Source organism: Neopsephotus bourkii, unplaced genomic scaffold, assembly GCF_033783945.1.
Source record: "Neopsephotus bourkii isolate Nb327-2 ecotype Australia unplaced genomic scaffold, CSIRO-AGI_Nbou_v1 NB_616, whole genome shotgun sequence".
Lineage (NCBI taxonomy): Eukaryota > Metazoa > Chordata > Aves > Psittaciformes > Psittacidae > Neopsephotus > Neopsephotus bourkii.
This window is the reverse complement of record NW_026901116.1, coordinates 544,085-560,116: the sequence shown is the minus strand read 5'-3', so window position 1 is coordinate 560,116 and position 16,032 is coordinate 544,085. Positions and strand designations below refer to the sequence as shown.

At 44.6% G+C, this 16,032-nt stretch overlaps 1 long non-coding RNA gene across 1 annotated transcript; it reads right to left on the bottom strand.

Moving 5' to 3' along the window:
* Positions 1-745: 745 nt before the first annotated feature.
* Positions 746-9,386, bottom strand: LOC133211495 (uncharacterized). Its single transcript, XR_009725212.1, has 3 exons — positions 9,251-9,386; positions 6,314-6,343; positions 746-1,288 (listed from the first exon to the last, which is right to left on the bottom strand). It is a non-coding gene; the product is annotated as an uncharacterized LOC133211495 (long non-coding RNA).
* Between the last annotated feature and the right edge of the window lie 6,646 nt (positions 9,387-16,032).

The following is a 16,032-nucleotide window of genomic DNA, read 5'->3' as shown; positions in this document are numbered from 1 at the left end:
GATCTGTCTTGAAAGATATGGTGACATTTCCTAACAATGAAACAAGGTCAGGAAATGGAAGAGGTGAATATATTTTTGGCTATGCTCAGGACAGCAAGAAAATGTAGTGATGATAAATGATACACAGCTTCAGCACAACTCCAGAGGGGCTGAACTGCCTGGGCTGTGTCCAAGACCATACCAATTTCGTGTATGTTGCATTCATGCACTTGGAGACCACTGCTGTAGTCTGGCACCTTGACAGTCTCTATTTCTGACTCATTGAGTCAAGATGCAGACAAAAATGCTGGAGTTACGCTTACCACCTTCTAAAAGGCTGCCTCTATGACCAAACTTATACTGCATTATGTACATATCATGGTTAGGAGTCATGATAAACTTGACAATTCCAGCATTTGGGCTAAATATGACCAAGTTCTATTTGTCCATTCTAATATGAAAGGATACCCCCCAATATCACAGTCATTATGCATGATTAAGCCACCACAAATCTAGTTTTGACATAGTGGACCATGTCTTTAGCGCATCCAGCCAGTGCATTACAATTAGATAGGTTGGACCAGATGATCGTTGATGTCCCTTTCAACCTGGAATTCTGTGATTCTATGAATTCTTGCATAGCAACCCTTGGCTTCAACCAGCCAGCTCTAAGCATCTGTAAAATAACTTCCAATTCCTCTTCAGGACACAGCTGGATGTTGTAATGTTCTCAGCTATTTGTTGCTTCAGTCAATGCTCAGTGCTACTGTCCCTGGCCTACTCTGCATGTTTGCATGTTGCGGAGCTGCACTCTCAGATGGATGTCATGCTCACCAGTTTCCCTCCTCACCTGCTCATCTGCACGCAGCTGGGACCCTTCACCAAAGCACTTGGTTGGAGGCCAGGAGCATGCTCAGTTCAGAGCTAAAGACTCCTGGGCACACTGGCTCCCAAATGAGAGTTTTATTTGAAAAGCTCACAGCACTTCTGCGTTATTAGAAGTATTTTCCTGGCACGGTGCCCTTTATTCTTTATCCGCTAGTGCTACTGAGGAGACGGACTGTTAGTATAATATTAGCAACAAGTAACACCTAGGGTTTTTTTTCACCACTGGGTCTCAAAACTGTTTCCAGATGATTTCGTCATTCACAGTTTACAGTTTGGGAAACTGAGGCATAGAAAAGGGAGGGATTCATCTAAGGTTCAACAGTCCTCCTTGTCCTTCTGTGCACCTTCCTCCCCTCCCACATGCATTCATGTCCCTGCTTCGTGGCTGTAGCTCTCATCACTATCTAGGTAGACCTCATCACTGTGGAAGGGGGTTGAAGAAAGGCCCAGAGGTTAATCACTGTGTTCCTGGTAAACTGTACAAGCTTCTGATCCCATAAATATACTGGGGCATGGCTCAGACAAAGCCTGACCCACAAGGGCTATTCCTTCCCTGCTTTCTAGATAACTGTAGTACCTTAGAGACATGTACAGGCTTCTTGTTCTGGTGTTTAAGACATATTTCAGGATATTCTATGACAAATGTGTCAAAAGAAGTCATTAGTAATTCAGGGGTTATTCTGCCATTGCTCTAGATTTCTTCTAAGTCAACAAAGAAGGACTGGGTTGCATCAAGATCACTTTCTGTAGACCGGATTCACCTCACCTCACTCAGTCCTTGTCTGCAATGCCCGTATTGGTACTTAGTTCTCCCAGACTCTCCTGATGGACAGAACAGAGGCTAGGCACCTCCAGAGAATAGTATTTTGGTATTGGATAGCAAGGAGCACCCAGGGCTACCACAAGGGCATGTTGGAACCTCATCCACCATCTCACACTTTTGCCAGAAGAAAGGTAGCCTAGATGCTTAGTTTCAGTCCAGCACAAGCCTGATTTAATCCCAGTACACTTATTGTTTTCAGTTTCATCTGGGGAGAAATGACGAGGGGCTACTCAAACCTTTAGAATGATGTAGATGGACTTTGGGGACGCTTTTTGTCCCTATAACAGATTGCTGTTGTCCTTCCTGAGGGCTGGATTGCACCCTGGCTACCGGGCTGTGGTGAAAGAAAGGCACAGGAGGCAGAGCTTGTTCTCCTGGATGCAGGAAAGCAGTGAGCAGAGTGTAAGAACACGCATCGCATGCTGTGTGTGGCCTCCAGCTTCCTATTCTCCAGGAAGACTGTGGCACAAAGTCCAAGCACGGGGCTTGGCACCAGGAAATTTGGAGTTTGTGTTGACCGTGCTTTGGCCTTGGGTGAGCAGCTACAACGTGATTCCTTTCCATTTCCCCATCTGCAGCAAAGTAGGAAAAATACTTACCCCATATGGAGGATTAAATGTTTAGGAGGGAATCCAAACTTCACTGAAGTCAATGGCAAGTCTCCCAGCGCTTCACCAGGAAAAAAATTCAAAGTGCTAAGTGTTCTGGAGCTTTGCATATGAAAGGGAAATTCTGTTTTGGAGAGTTTCAGTTACTGCGCAGAATGGGAGAGCCCTGGTCACATCACTCGATCTCCTGCTATCTCGAGAGCAATCTCTCTTCATCTCTCGTTTTCAAGTTTGATGTGCACCGAGACCAAAGCCACAAATCAGAACATTCCTAAACGTTAGGACTGTTTGAACTTCAATCTGGATCTGCATTTGCAAATGTGCTTTATCTTTATAACACAGGCCAAGCAAAATCCTCCATCTGGGTGCTTTTGAAGTGGGGAGGGTCTGCACGTAAATTCTGCAGTGCGAGTCCTAATCTAATCTCATCTCATCAGTGCATTGTCCTGTTTGGCTGTCTATCTATCTGCCCAGAACATCAGTTTGAAATGTGTGATCTTTGGTCTTCTGCAGAGGGAGAAGCAGGAAGGGTCTGTAGGCTATTTCTAGCTTTGAAAATGTAACTGAGAGTGTGAAGTTATTCTAGACAGAGGCCTGGATTTATTATATGTGGGTTAGTCCTTCCATTGGGAAATTTTTCAGGATCAGCAAATAACAGTAACAATAAAGTTAAAAAGCACTTGCCTAACACTGAAACATTTTGCCAGTATTTCACCTAGTCATCATCACCAGCTTTCCCTAATTCCTATCTTGTTTGTGGGCATATAGTATCACCCAGTGGTAGAAACCAGCTTGGTCAAAAATGCTGCTGATACTACTGTATAAAACACCAGTGACTGACCCTGATTTGGAAATGCTGAAACCTTCAAAATCTCTCCTTTTTGGCTGAAACACCTTCTTTCAAAGTTGAGTTGTTTTTTTGTTAAAGTGGGGACAGAGGAAAGGGCAATGAAAGAGCAATTTGCTTTTCTGCCTTCTTTAGACCATTGCATTCAGCTATAGCTACTTCTGCACCTCTCTCCCATCCGTACCCTTTTGCACTTTCAAAAGCACGAGCCCACGTTTGGGCATATGCCCGCGTGCACAAGCATAGATGTTATATTGTGTAATACACGGGGTAGGTCAAGCAGGAGGATATTTTGGTAGCCAGGGATGGATGACAAGTTCTACCAAGCCCATCCACATGTGTTAAGATTAGTGTGCAGACATCAGCCATGACTCAACAGGATATGCTGGTCCAAAGCCAGGGCTAGAATGATGTTACTGGCCTTCTGAATCATTAGTGGAAAAAAAAAAAAGGGAAAAGAAAAGAGACATCCCTCTGTCGCCAGCATTCTCCATCTGTTTTTAACTTGGTGATGTCCTTTGGAAGGTAGGTGAACTATTTGGTTTGCTTTAACTACACAAACATCTTGCAGACCAGCGTCTGAACATGCACAGGGCAAGCAGCAATGCAATGGGACCAGCTCTGAAATTAGGATGTTTGGCTGCATGAGGATGAGGGAAGGAGGCTGCTACTGAGGCTGGTGATCCCATGCCTGTGGGGATGTGAGCTGGCTGGGAAACAGGCAAGGACAGATGGTTCAATACAAACTCAGACTTAAAGGTGGTGCTGGTGGGACAATCTGTATTTTCTAGTGTGGTACAGTGGGAGCTATTGTACCTGGGAGGGCTCTGTCTGAAAGGAAAAAGATGTTTCCTTTCTAAGCTGGCAGCTAGTTCAAGTTGGGAATGCACAAGTCAAATCAGGGTAATTTCTTCTCCTTGTCCTCACCAGCAAGAACTCATTTCCAGCTTACCCTCTGCAGGCCAGCTCCCTTCACCTTTTGCCCTGGGTGACTTCATGCAACACCCTAATCTTACGTGGTGTCATACAGGAGGTCTGTCCAGCTTTTCTTTGCCCACATTTATTTTCTCTACCTAGCCTAATGATTTGTAATACAGAATAGTATGTCACTACAGTTATGCCTTTTGTTTGAAGCAGTGAAGATTCCTTGCAGGAAATTAGCCATTTACTAGTGGTGGATGGAATACAGAGTCCAAATGCAAAGTTGTATTAATGTTTTCATGGCAAAACTAATCCAGATACAGTGAAAGCAAGCTTGGTAATGATGATGTTATTCTGTCTGAAATACCAGTCCTTCACAGGGACTTGATTGCTAAGCTCATTTTGACACATAGCAGTTTCTTTAGGAGATGCTATTGAAGCAGGCAAATCTGTGTGCTGCAATCATAGCCTGCAGTTCTGACTCTTCTGGCTCAGGCAGCAAATTCATAGCCAAGCAGTAAAAGTCTAGATGTAAAAAGCAGATGATATTTAAAGGAGTCACGTGCAAGGACTATATTTGAGCAAGATTCATTGCCTGGATAAATGTCAAATGGAGAATAACTGTGCAGGTCTCAGCTCTGGAGAGAAGCTTTGAGAGCTATAATGGATTACAAACTGATCATGAATCAAGAAATTCCTGCTGTTGTAAAAAAGAAGATTAGGATTGCACTGAGTTGCACTTGCAGGAGTATACCCTTCCAGTGGAATGGAACAGTTCTTCTCCCAGTCAGTAGTGGCTAACCCACTGCAAGAAAGATACGGATAAACTGGAGAGTCCATTTGGAGCATGATTAGAGAGATGACCTAGAAGTAAAGATCAAATGAGCTTAGCCCAGTGAAAGGGGTGAAGCAAGAACTGAATTGCAAACTTGAAATACGTAAGAAACTATATGGAGAAAGGAAATAATCTGTGTGCAAAGGTTTAATCTAAATTCAGGTTAGCCATCAGGACCACTTTTCTGAGGTTAAGGGTTGCAAACCGCAGTAATAGATTATTAGAAGGGCTGACATCTCCAACACTCCATCCTTTAAGAGAATGCTGGAGCCACATCTACTAAAAATGTCAGAGAGAAAATGGGACCAGAGGACAGACTGGAAGATCTCATAATATCCCTCCCAAACATCTGAGTCCTATGTCTATAATGGAATAGAAGGAAGGACAAAGCAGAGAAATATATTACTTAAGAAAGGAAAAGGAATTAGAAATAGGAGTCACAGCCTGAAATCAAGTAATGGAAAACAAGCAGAAGGAAAAGTGTCCTAAGTTAAAGAGCTGTAGAACAGCTTGTGGAGGATAGCAGTAGAAGCCCTTGGACTTGAGTCACTCAGATGAAAACCTGGGGGAATATGTAGTAGGGAACAACTTCATGTTGGCCAAGGGTGAATAGACAAAATGATCTAATTAGTCTTTTCCAGATCTTCTTTTTATGACTCCATAGAGTGCCTTGATGAGGACAGTGGGATTTGGGCTTGCTAAAAGAAGCCAAGTCAAACATTACAAGCCACCACATGACAGCAGCAGTCAGCATGAGAAACGGCCACCTCCCCTGTCAACGGGTTTGCATTCCAAGTAATCCCTCAAATTCAGCTTGTTGCTGATGTAAAGAACTGGAAGAAGAGTCACACCACTTCTCTGAAAATCACTTGCAAGATGGGAGACACGGGAGTTGGCTACTCTCTTGAATCACACCAGCCAACCAATTAGTTTCACTGAGTACCACTTAGAGTAACAGCCAAAGGAGACAGAGTATGATATCGTAAGACAAAGTGTTCCTACTAGTAACTGACTCTTTCTCAGATATTGGCTTCACTCATGAGTTACAGAAGGGATGCTTCAGAAAATCAGCTTTGCTGCCGGTCAGTGTTTTGGTATTTCTTGGTTCTGGTGCACCCAATTCATCTGAAAACACAATGTGCAAGAATAACACAAGAGAAACAGACATTAATCTCTATGCTATTACCAGGGGCATCCAACCCTGTTTATGTGAAAGGATGCCTGGCAGCTAGCAATTAATAATGAAGACAACATTTTAAAGCATATTTCTTCTCAGTTTTCCAATGAGGGTGTCAAGCTGACTGATTTGTTGTAGTTTCATGGATTTTTATAGCTGAAAGGCTAAAGCCTCTTAGTCTTCATTTAAAGCCCTGACTGATAAAGTATCAGAACTTCCAGAAATGCTCTATTACCTGCCCTCCTTTTTGCCAGGGATGATGTAGCTCTTGACACCTGGAAAATACAGAACTGGTTTACAGTTTCTGCGATGTGCATGGAATCCAAACTCATACAGCATCTGCTGGCAGACCCCAGGGTGAGCTGGACCCTAAGTCAAGGCTCATGCCAGAGATGTGCCATTCAGCTTGGAAAAGTCAGAGGAAACCAGACATAATGTTAACCATGCTGTGTCCTGGTGGGACATTGGCTGTGGAAAGTAGCATGCCTGACTCAGGTTCCCCATGCTAAAGCAGGCTTTGATTACACAAACACAACTTTGGGACAACTGGCACAACTTTGGGATGTGGGAGAAATCATGGCTCAGGTCATGGAGAATTTTTATGTTAGGGATGTGGGGGAAACGCACCAACATTCACCAATTCAGATCAACAGCCCTTGAGAACAGAGGTATGGTTCTACATTTCTTCAACCTGTATGTGGTTTCCCCTTGCCATAGATCCCTGTGACTTTCTGGCCATGATAACACCAAATAGCACAGAGATTCTTCAGTCTATCTAAAACACTAAAGTCAGAAGGACCAGCACACTGCTGTGCTGATGTCCCTGCCTGGAGTCCCACAGGAAAACAGCTGCTCATCCTCTGTGCAGTGTGATGGGAGGACAGCAATGCTGCTTCCCGCTGACACACATCTCTAGTACCAGATAGCAAAGTGCAGCAGCAACACCAATAAAGTAATAAAAGTGACAATATAATACACTTTTACAGCTTCTGAAACTGTTTTAGTGCTTTTTGCTGAGTGTAGCTACTCCCAGATGCCAAGACGTTGGATCTAGGGCTTCACATAAAATGAGGTTTGCATTTCCAGCTAGGGAGAGATGCTCTTTTCCAGGCTTGGTGTGACCAAATCAAGACAAATCTGCTTTATTTCTTTAGGAAAAGCCCAAACCAGGATTGAACGTGCTCTAACTACTATGTGCACTAACCTCTGTTTGATTGATCTTCACTTTCCCCGAGTACTCCCACATAGATACAGATTTATATAGATGCAACTGAAGTGGTTTCGGAGCACAGCTCTCTTTCAGGTTGACTAGTATGCCTATGTCACTTGAAGCTATGTTTGACCTGCCTCTTAAGAGACCACATTCATAAGAGTGAAAGGATTCAGACCACCTACTATCTGAGCCTAATTCTCTTACAGCCAGTGGAGAGAGGTAAGGAATGAAAGCACCTCATTTATTACAGATGTTTCGAGCAAGCAACATGACCCTTTCTCTCCACTGACTGAACAGGCAGGGAGCCAGACTCTAGCAAACCTGAGCAGGAGGTGCTTAGCACGGCTTATTCTTCTCCTGAGCTTGGACATGTTGGTAGCCATGAAAGAAACATTGGCAACTGTAGTGTAAACTCTACAGCAGGAAAAGGCATCCTGTGCTGCAACTACGGTCAGTGAAGAAAAGCTGGCATTCCCAGAACAGCATCCTAAACCTTACCATCTGGATTTGGTGGGATGAATGCTGTTTTTAGAGATATTTATTTCTTTTCAGATCTTACATACAGAAACTGTAGGTGACTGTCTCTGCTGAGATATCTGAACTGTAGAAATCTGAAGTTAGGTGAAGTGAGTCTTACCCACTCTAATCCAAATCCATTTTCAATACTGGAATAAGCAGTCTATATACAGCCCTTTCTTAAGGTCCTCTTCAGGCCCTTAGGCACTTTCTTAAGATCTACTTCAGATCTCTTCCTGCTACAGAACTAATGCAAATATATGGTTTTGTCAGGCAAACAGAGGCAGAAGTGTGGTGTATGTTCATGTTGCCTTATGTAGGGCAAAAGCCTTTGTTTCCTACATGAAAAATGTCTCCTTTCCTGGTGACTGTCCCACACTCCTACAACAGGGCAAAGACCCAAACAAACCCTGCTCTGTTTTCTTTCTTGCTGTGGACTGAATTTTGTAGAGTTTGTGAGAGGTGCCAGAAAGACAGCCCCGCAGATTGAATTACTCTGTGTATCCACAGACCAGGTAATGTGCCAGCAGCCAGAGCGTTAGCTTTCTTTTTCTATTCGCCTGCCAAAGGGGTTTGGTTTTGACCTGGAGAAACCAGCTGAGAGGGACAGAAGGTAGCTTATTCCACTTGATTCCTTGGCCTCTCTGTTGAGACTGGAAAGCAAGCTGCCAGGGAAAGGTAGCTGTAGGTTTTCTTCAGACAAGCTCTGGCAACTCACATGGGGGTGATTTAAGAGGTTACCACCTCACACTCTCTGCTGCCGGAGGTTACCGATTATTTAGCAGGGCTGGCAGAAGGGAAGCACCTCCTCAATGGTGGTTTGAGTTATGAAGCTGCCCTGCAGAGCTCTACAGCTAAGGAGGCTGCATGGGTTTGACTCTGTTTCTGCAGAGAGGCAGGGCGGGCTGCTGGTCCATCAAATCACACACCCTCAGATGGTGTTGCAGTGTTAGGAGAATAATACAGGGCAGTGATTATCACTGTTTGATTTCTTCATTTAGCATTTCTTCATTTAGCTCCTGCTTTCCCTGAATGGCTTCCTCACATTCCCCAATCACAGTCTCTCAAAGCAACCCAATCTGCTTATTCATTGGCAAAAATATGATCAGTGACAGTCTCACATGGAAAACATCAACTCAAGCATATCCTTTTGGATCAATTCAGTATTTGTTCCCCTTGAGATAGCCCACTGGTCTGCAGCTTCCACTGTAGCATAATTTTCCCAGGAGCTTCCATTGTTCGTATCAGTGCTACGTGGGTACCTGTGGTAACCCACGGCTTCTTGGCTAGCACTGGACATGGTACAGGAATTGTATTACACCCGCATCTCCATTCATCTTCCCATGCACACACACACAGTGATTCATTAATCAAACCCTTTCTCATCTAGGCTGGGAACAAAGGACAAAAGAAAGAGGACCAGTCACTTTCTAACGTGGTTACCACCCAGTTCCTCTTTTCCTCTGAAGTTTTCAAGGATGGGCCCTCCTTTCTGACGTTGTGTGCTCGAGGTGCTGAACTCACCATCCCATTGACTGTGGAGGTGAAAACCAGTCAGGATGATTCTTGGCTAAACTGCCCTCAGGTGATTTGTTTCTAATGCTACTGATTCACTGGTTTATAAAAGCAAAGTCTCCTCATCTGTCACCAGTCTTCATGTGGTCTCTGTTCTTCCTACACAGTTCCTTGGCTGATAAAAAGGTGTCTTTCTTTTGCTTTTTCATCCTTCTCCTAGTCGCCACAACAGTATGGTTCAAGGGTTGAGAGAATAAACCAGATCCGAGTCAATCAATGATCTTATATTCTCCCCATTCCTTAACTTGTGCCTTCTACTGTTTCTGCACCAAGATAGAGGTCATGGCTTCTTCTGCATTAGTGTGTTTGCTGAACCAGGAAAACTATATAGAGTGATCCAGAAGAGTTCTAGGAGACACCCCTCCTTCCCAGGGTTGGTTTGTGCAACTGCGTTTGCTGCCTGAAAGGGCATCTCTGGATCTCTGACCTTTGAATAACTGTCTATACAGACACTGCAGCCAAGGAGGATGCTCAAGGACATGATGACTCAAGCAGGTCCCAGGGTGCATATGCATGAGTGTGTTGTGTAGTTGTATTGGGAGAATGAAGCAGGCACTGCGTAGCTCCAAATGTTGGCTGGGAAAACTGCCTTTGGTATCATCTCTTAGAGGAAAAGAGGGAAAAGGTATGGAGCAGAGGCTGAGTCAACCCGGGTGTGGACCTAGAAAGGAAATAAATGTACCTCCAAAGCTGTTTCATTTTATTGTGTTTATATGTACATACGTACCCTTGCTTATAAATGCATGGTAGTTGAACCCTTCAAATGGATGTAGTGTATCCTGGGAATTGCCTGTGGACATGGGCCTTCAGGCTGAAGCAGGATTGTTGGGAACAACATTCCCTGGGTGTGCAGAGCTGGAAAAACTACAAACATTTCCTCCCTTTTGCTCCCACCTTCCAGTTTGTGCTGGGTGTGACTGATCTGACCGTGTTTCCTAAGCTCAGCAGTACCCTGTGAGTAAAGTATGATTTATAGCAAGCCAAGGTGCCACTTTCACTCATCTAGACTTGCCAGCATGGATCTGTGTGACCAACACTGTTCCCTTCCCCCAGTTTAATATGGCCTTATATCAGAAACATTCACATTGAGCTATGGTCACCAGTTCTCTCACTGATAAGTAGTTCTTCATCTTCCATGTGATCTAAGTCCAGATTCCACCAGCTGAATTTCCAGCCGGGACCCAGAGCTCAGGTGCCTTCAAAGGCTTCCAGTGTGCCAGCAGGAAACTGTGGGCACAAAGACTTAGGTGTGATTTAGCCCAATTGACTCTGGGCCCAGGTCTGGAGTAAGGAAGATGCCAAAAAACTTTGCAAAGACAACATGTAGTTTTGCTTTGATTTACTGTATTGGCTCATAGAGTAGCCACATTTCTTGCCCTGCCTCTTGCCAGATTTTCCCTCTAAAAATACAGGCACAGGCATAGTACACATGCATTCTGGGATAAGGTTGGTCTGTACCCTGCTGCCATTAGTTTTGGTCCATCTGTTTCCCAACACCTACTCCATCCTTAAGCTGACTACTAGTGCACCTACTCCTAGCACACACTGGTCTTCCTTTCCTGGTTGTCCTTCTTCACTCCTCAGTGCTATTATTGTGAAATCAACACGACAACACAAGCAGGCAGAGTAGGACTTGGTGCAGTAACTAAAAGCAATAAGCATCCTCGACACAACTTCTCAACTGGCTCAGACACCAAATTGTTTTCACGTGAGAGCTGCTAAGAACCTATTAGAAGACAAAACAAAGAATACTGAAGTGTCATCACATAAATTCTGTCCAGTCTAATGAGTATGGTGAGTTTAACCAGCTATTTACACAGTGGCATCTCAGCTCCTCAAAGCTGTCTATGGAACTGTATTTCAATGAAATAAGTTTAGTCAAATGCTGTCTGCAAACTCAACCCTAAGACAGATGAGTTAAGAGCTGAAATTAGTGATCTGTCCTTGTTCTTTAACTGAAGAGAGAGTCTGGGGGCTGTTAGGATAACAAAGACAGCCTAGGTTATTCAATTCAGATATTGAGAACATCTCACATATGGCCTTTAACAGTCAGCAACGACAAATAAAATCCTTTGCCATGTATTTGGAAGAGCAGGATAAATGATCACAGTACTCTATTTTGGCTTTGCAGCCTGCAAAGATTGGCCCTTGTCAAGGTAAGGTGGCAGTTCAGAGATGTCTGAACTGGTTAAATGAATACATGGTTGGAAGAACATGTGATGGAGCTAAAGGAAGGGTCAGACAAGCCCATCAGGTCTCTTCCAGTCTTGTTTTCAGTGGTTAAGTCATGTATTTTCTTCTTTAGATTCACTCCACACAATTTTCCCTAAAATTACTTCAGTGTTTTTACATTGATTTTCAAGGCACGTCTCAAAATATCATTATTATTAGAAAGCAAACCTCTACCCACCTTCACTGCATGTCTAACTTTCCCTCTTGATCTTCATTACAGTATCCCATTTTAGCTTAATCTTGCTGTAGCCTCAAAACCATATTAGATTATCATTGTAGGTCCCTTCCAACTGAGCAATTCTAATCTGTTCTGTTCTACTCTGTTCTAAAATTCTACTCTAAAATTTAATCAGCTCCCACATCCTTCTCTGCTTTTTCTCATCTGGCAGTGGTGGTGGGTGGGAAAAGTAATTTTCCAGATTATTGGATCACTCTAGCATAGTGTTTACCTTTTGCTTTTGGCTACACCACCTTTAACTCACTGCAGACCAATTGCTAAACAGAAATGATGCTGCTTAATGTCCAACAGCCAGCACAAGAGCCCACATATTGCAAAGAGGTTACGTGCAGAGGCATTTTCCCAGTAATTCTCTCCATGATGTCATGGGTGACCTCTTGGAGAGTAAGTGATGCTCTTCTGCCTTCCCCAAAGATATTACATTCCAGAGCTCTGGTAACGGGTTGTCCTTTCTTTAATACATTTTGCTGAGCAAGCCCAATGTCCAAGCTTCTTCACTCCCGATTTCTGGATGAATTCCCTGTGCATTCAGAAAAGAAATTTTCCTCTACTCAGTTCCTAAGATTCAGATCTTACAGTATATCAGGATTTTACTCAGAGACCCATCTATGTCTCTCTTAAATGGTGCTGAACATCTGAGCCTCGGGGGACTCATGGCAAGTGTTGCCACTATTTGGAAGAAAGCGTGGGATAAAATCCTTCTTGTGAAGAACCTAGATCCTACAGACATCTCAGATGCTTATGCCTGGATTCAGTCAAGATACCTCCAAGTAGAAACTGGTGTTGGGAAGTTTCGATGATGATGCTGAACCAAATTCTAGTCTCTGAGGCTGCCAGGAACAGTTTTTCTGTTGTTTTTACATAACTCACAGTGGAGTCCTATCACCATCCATTCTTACCTTCTACCTCAGAAGGCAGGATGTTGTTTTTGTCTCCACATGCCCTGGCTTGGTTAATCTAAATGGGGCCAAATCCTTGAGGTGAGAAAGGAGCCCATTTGAAGATATGGTGGAGGCATTGGGTAGTTCCTCTCAAAAAGGGAGCACCTTTTCCTGGAGAAGATGCAAAACTGAAAACCTATGAAAAGAAACAGGAGCTAAGTGACCTCTATCCTGTCTATAGCTCCTCAGCTCTGCAAGGATGATATTAAGGGGTGATTGGTTTGCCTGTTGACTTGTAAGCTCCATGGAGCCCATCCTGCCTTTCTCTGCGTCAGGCTGAGCACCACACCTTGGAGTAGGTGTCTGGGGGCTGAATGACAGCCATGAGGTCTGAGGCAATTCTCTGTTCCTCATTGTCCCCTTGGAAGAGAAATTTGAATGTCAAAGTGCCAGCTGCCAGCTTAAAAATAGAGGCAGAGGATGTATAGAAACCAGTTCATGACCCTGCTGGGAGGCATCCAGCCCTGGGCAGGTTTACTGCCATTTCAGGGAACATTCTGATTTTTTACTAGTTTTTATTGGCATAAATGCAGCGAGTTCTATTTAAAATGAAAGAAAAGGGAAGGGAAAGAAGGGGAAAAGAGATGTGGACCTTACTGACGTGTGCTTGGTGGAATCTGTCAGTCACACAGTCACACACTGGCCCTACATTGTCCCCAGGTGGCAAGGACAAGGCTGTGGCTGAGGAGTGCTGCCAAGGTCTGTTGGTGGAAATTTGCAGTTACCAAAGGTGGAAATAGCCAAGTCCCCATGTCCCCATGCTTCCAGATTCCCCTGCAGCAGTGGCCAGCTGGTCAGTCCAAGAAGGGCACTTACCTGATCAACTCTGCTGTCAAACCCATTTTGGACTCTGCTCCTCCTAGTCCTTACCTGGGAAAACCTTGCCTCTCAGGTCCTAGATGGTGTCTGTCCTGGTCAAACACCAGCTCCTGTCTCCTTCTCAGCCACCAGATACTAACCATGATAGAATCACAGAATGGTTAGGGTTGGAAAGGACTTTAAGATCATCTAGTTCCAAACCCCCCTGCCATGGGCAGGGTATGTATGATGTATGGGGTTGATTCAGTTGCCCCTACACAGGCACCCAGGTCCTCCTCTGTTGCCCTGGGGTACAAAGGCATAGAGCTGAGTACTTGGTATGTGCCTGAGGGTGAACTGGATCTTTCCATTGACTATAATGGGAGCTTAGACATCTTGTGCATGGGCAAATAAATATGTTCCAACACCCAAGCACGGAGGTGTTTGCAGGCTAAATATTCCTCCAATGCAAGAAAATACTCCTTTCCACTGGTGTCTCTGCAGACACTTTCCAATTTGGCTCCAGACCCCTTCCTATTTCACAAGGCAGTGGAGACTCAGCTCTCTATTTTGCTGATGGAGAAACTTGTTTCTCTTGTGATCCTGTGACTTTCCGCAACAATGGGAAACAGCTCAACCTCCCTGCTCTACATCTTGGGTACAGAATTCCTCAGGACACAACTGAGCAACCAAGGGGGACTCAACCAAGGAGGACTCAACCGGTCGTGTATTCCTGGAAGTGCAGTTGCGAGCTAGCGGCTGTGCTCTGCACCAGAGCTGGCTGCGTCCACTATGACCTGCCTTTGCCCTATGACTGTTTCTAGTGCCAGGCCAGCAAGAAGTTCATAAGGTATTTGTCATTTCTTTCCATCCCTTTCAACATTTGGTGGGACTTTCAGAGCCATGTGGCCCTGACTATGGAAAAAGTTGCAGTGAGGAGCTGAGTTGTTTAGATGAAATGCTCTGCATCCTGAGTCACTTGTAATTTCCTTGAGCTCCCTGCATTATAGCCCTGATTGCCTATATCCCCTCAAGTGAAGCATTAAAGACAGCAAAGAAGAAAAGAGAAACAAAAGATTGAAAGAAATGTTTCTCATCCTGTGCCAAAAAGGGAAAGAGAGAAATCCCCCTGGTGGGTGTCAGATTCTGGGTTGCGAAATTAAGAGCAAATGAGTATGCTCCCTTTAGAAAGTGCACCTTGCCCTTATCGTGACTTCTGCTTGGAAGATTACTCCAAGGAAGGGTGGCAAGTACATGTGGTGGCACTTGGCTGCCGGGGAGGTCAGCTCTCACTTCATTCAGGGCCTGACCCTCTGACTCAGCAGCACTAACCATCCTCTTCCAGGGTTCTGATGCCAAGAAGATATGACTAATAGCAACCTGCCCCATGAGGCTTGGTTTCAAAGTGTCCACCACCTTCAGGAGCAAGCAGCATTGCGTTCTTGGTTTTGCTGGTGGCTCCCTGGCAGGCAGTCATGTCATAGAATCAGAACAGTTTGGGTTGGAAAGGACCTTAAGATCATCCAGTTCCAACCCCCTGCCATGGTTAGGGATGCCTCACACTAGACCATGTCAACCAAGGCTCTGTCCAACCTCATCTTGAACTGCCAGGGATGGAGCGACCCCACGTGTGCCTCAGTTTCCCGATTGCTAAACTGAAGACATAAACACATAGGAGTTCTCACTGTGACGTGGACCTCAGTGTTTTGAGATTTGATGGTGGCAGCAGACACAACAGAGAAGTTCCTTCCATGCAAGTGGAAGGAAATTCCTTGCAGTGTCTTGAAATAGCATCTGTAATGTCCTTTTCATGCTACTTCCTGATGAGAAATCCTGAGTCTGTTCAACAGAGCTCTGGGGACCAGGCTGAGGGAAAACGAACGGGAAAAGGTGGCAACTCTTCCTGCTTCACTCCTGAACTCGGATCCGATGAGTCACTGGGGTGAGTCATGGTAAGTGGTTCAGTAAAGACCATGGCATTTTCTCCCCAACCCTGGGACTTGTGCCATGGACTCCTCCAGGCTTCTTGGACTTGGTTTCAGTTTTACCGAGGGGAGGAAATGGTATCTCCAAATTCCACCCATTTTCTGAAGCATGTGAGATGTCTGCTGATAGGGAACTCTGAGATAATACTGTGCATTTGTATGGTCAAACTGGGTCCTTTCTCTTTTGCTTCAGTACCTTGACCCGGCAGATCACCCACATCACGTATTTTGCTCTGTTATGGATGGTTATGGCTTGGTTTCCTTTTTAAAGAAACCTGGGTATAGGAAGGGAAACAGTTCACTCCAGGGTTATCATGGATAGCATGTTAGATAGACCTACTTGTAGCATGTAGATATGAGTTTAGGGCTCACTCCCTGAACTGCAGAAGAGGCAGCACGGGTGAAGAACTGAAAGTGCACTAAGCAAGAGGGCCTTCCATATTAAAAGTGCAAGAG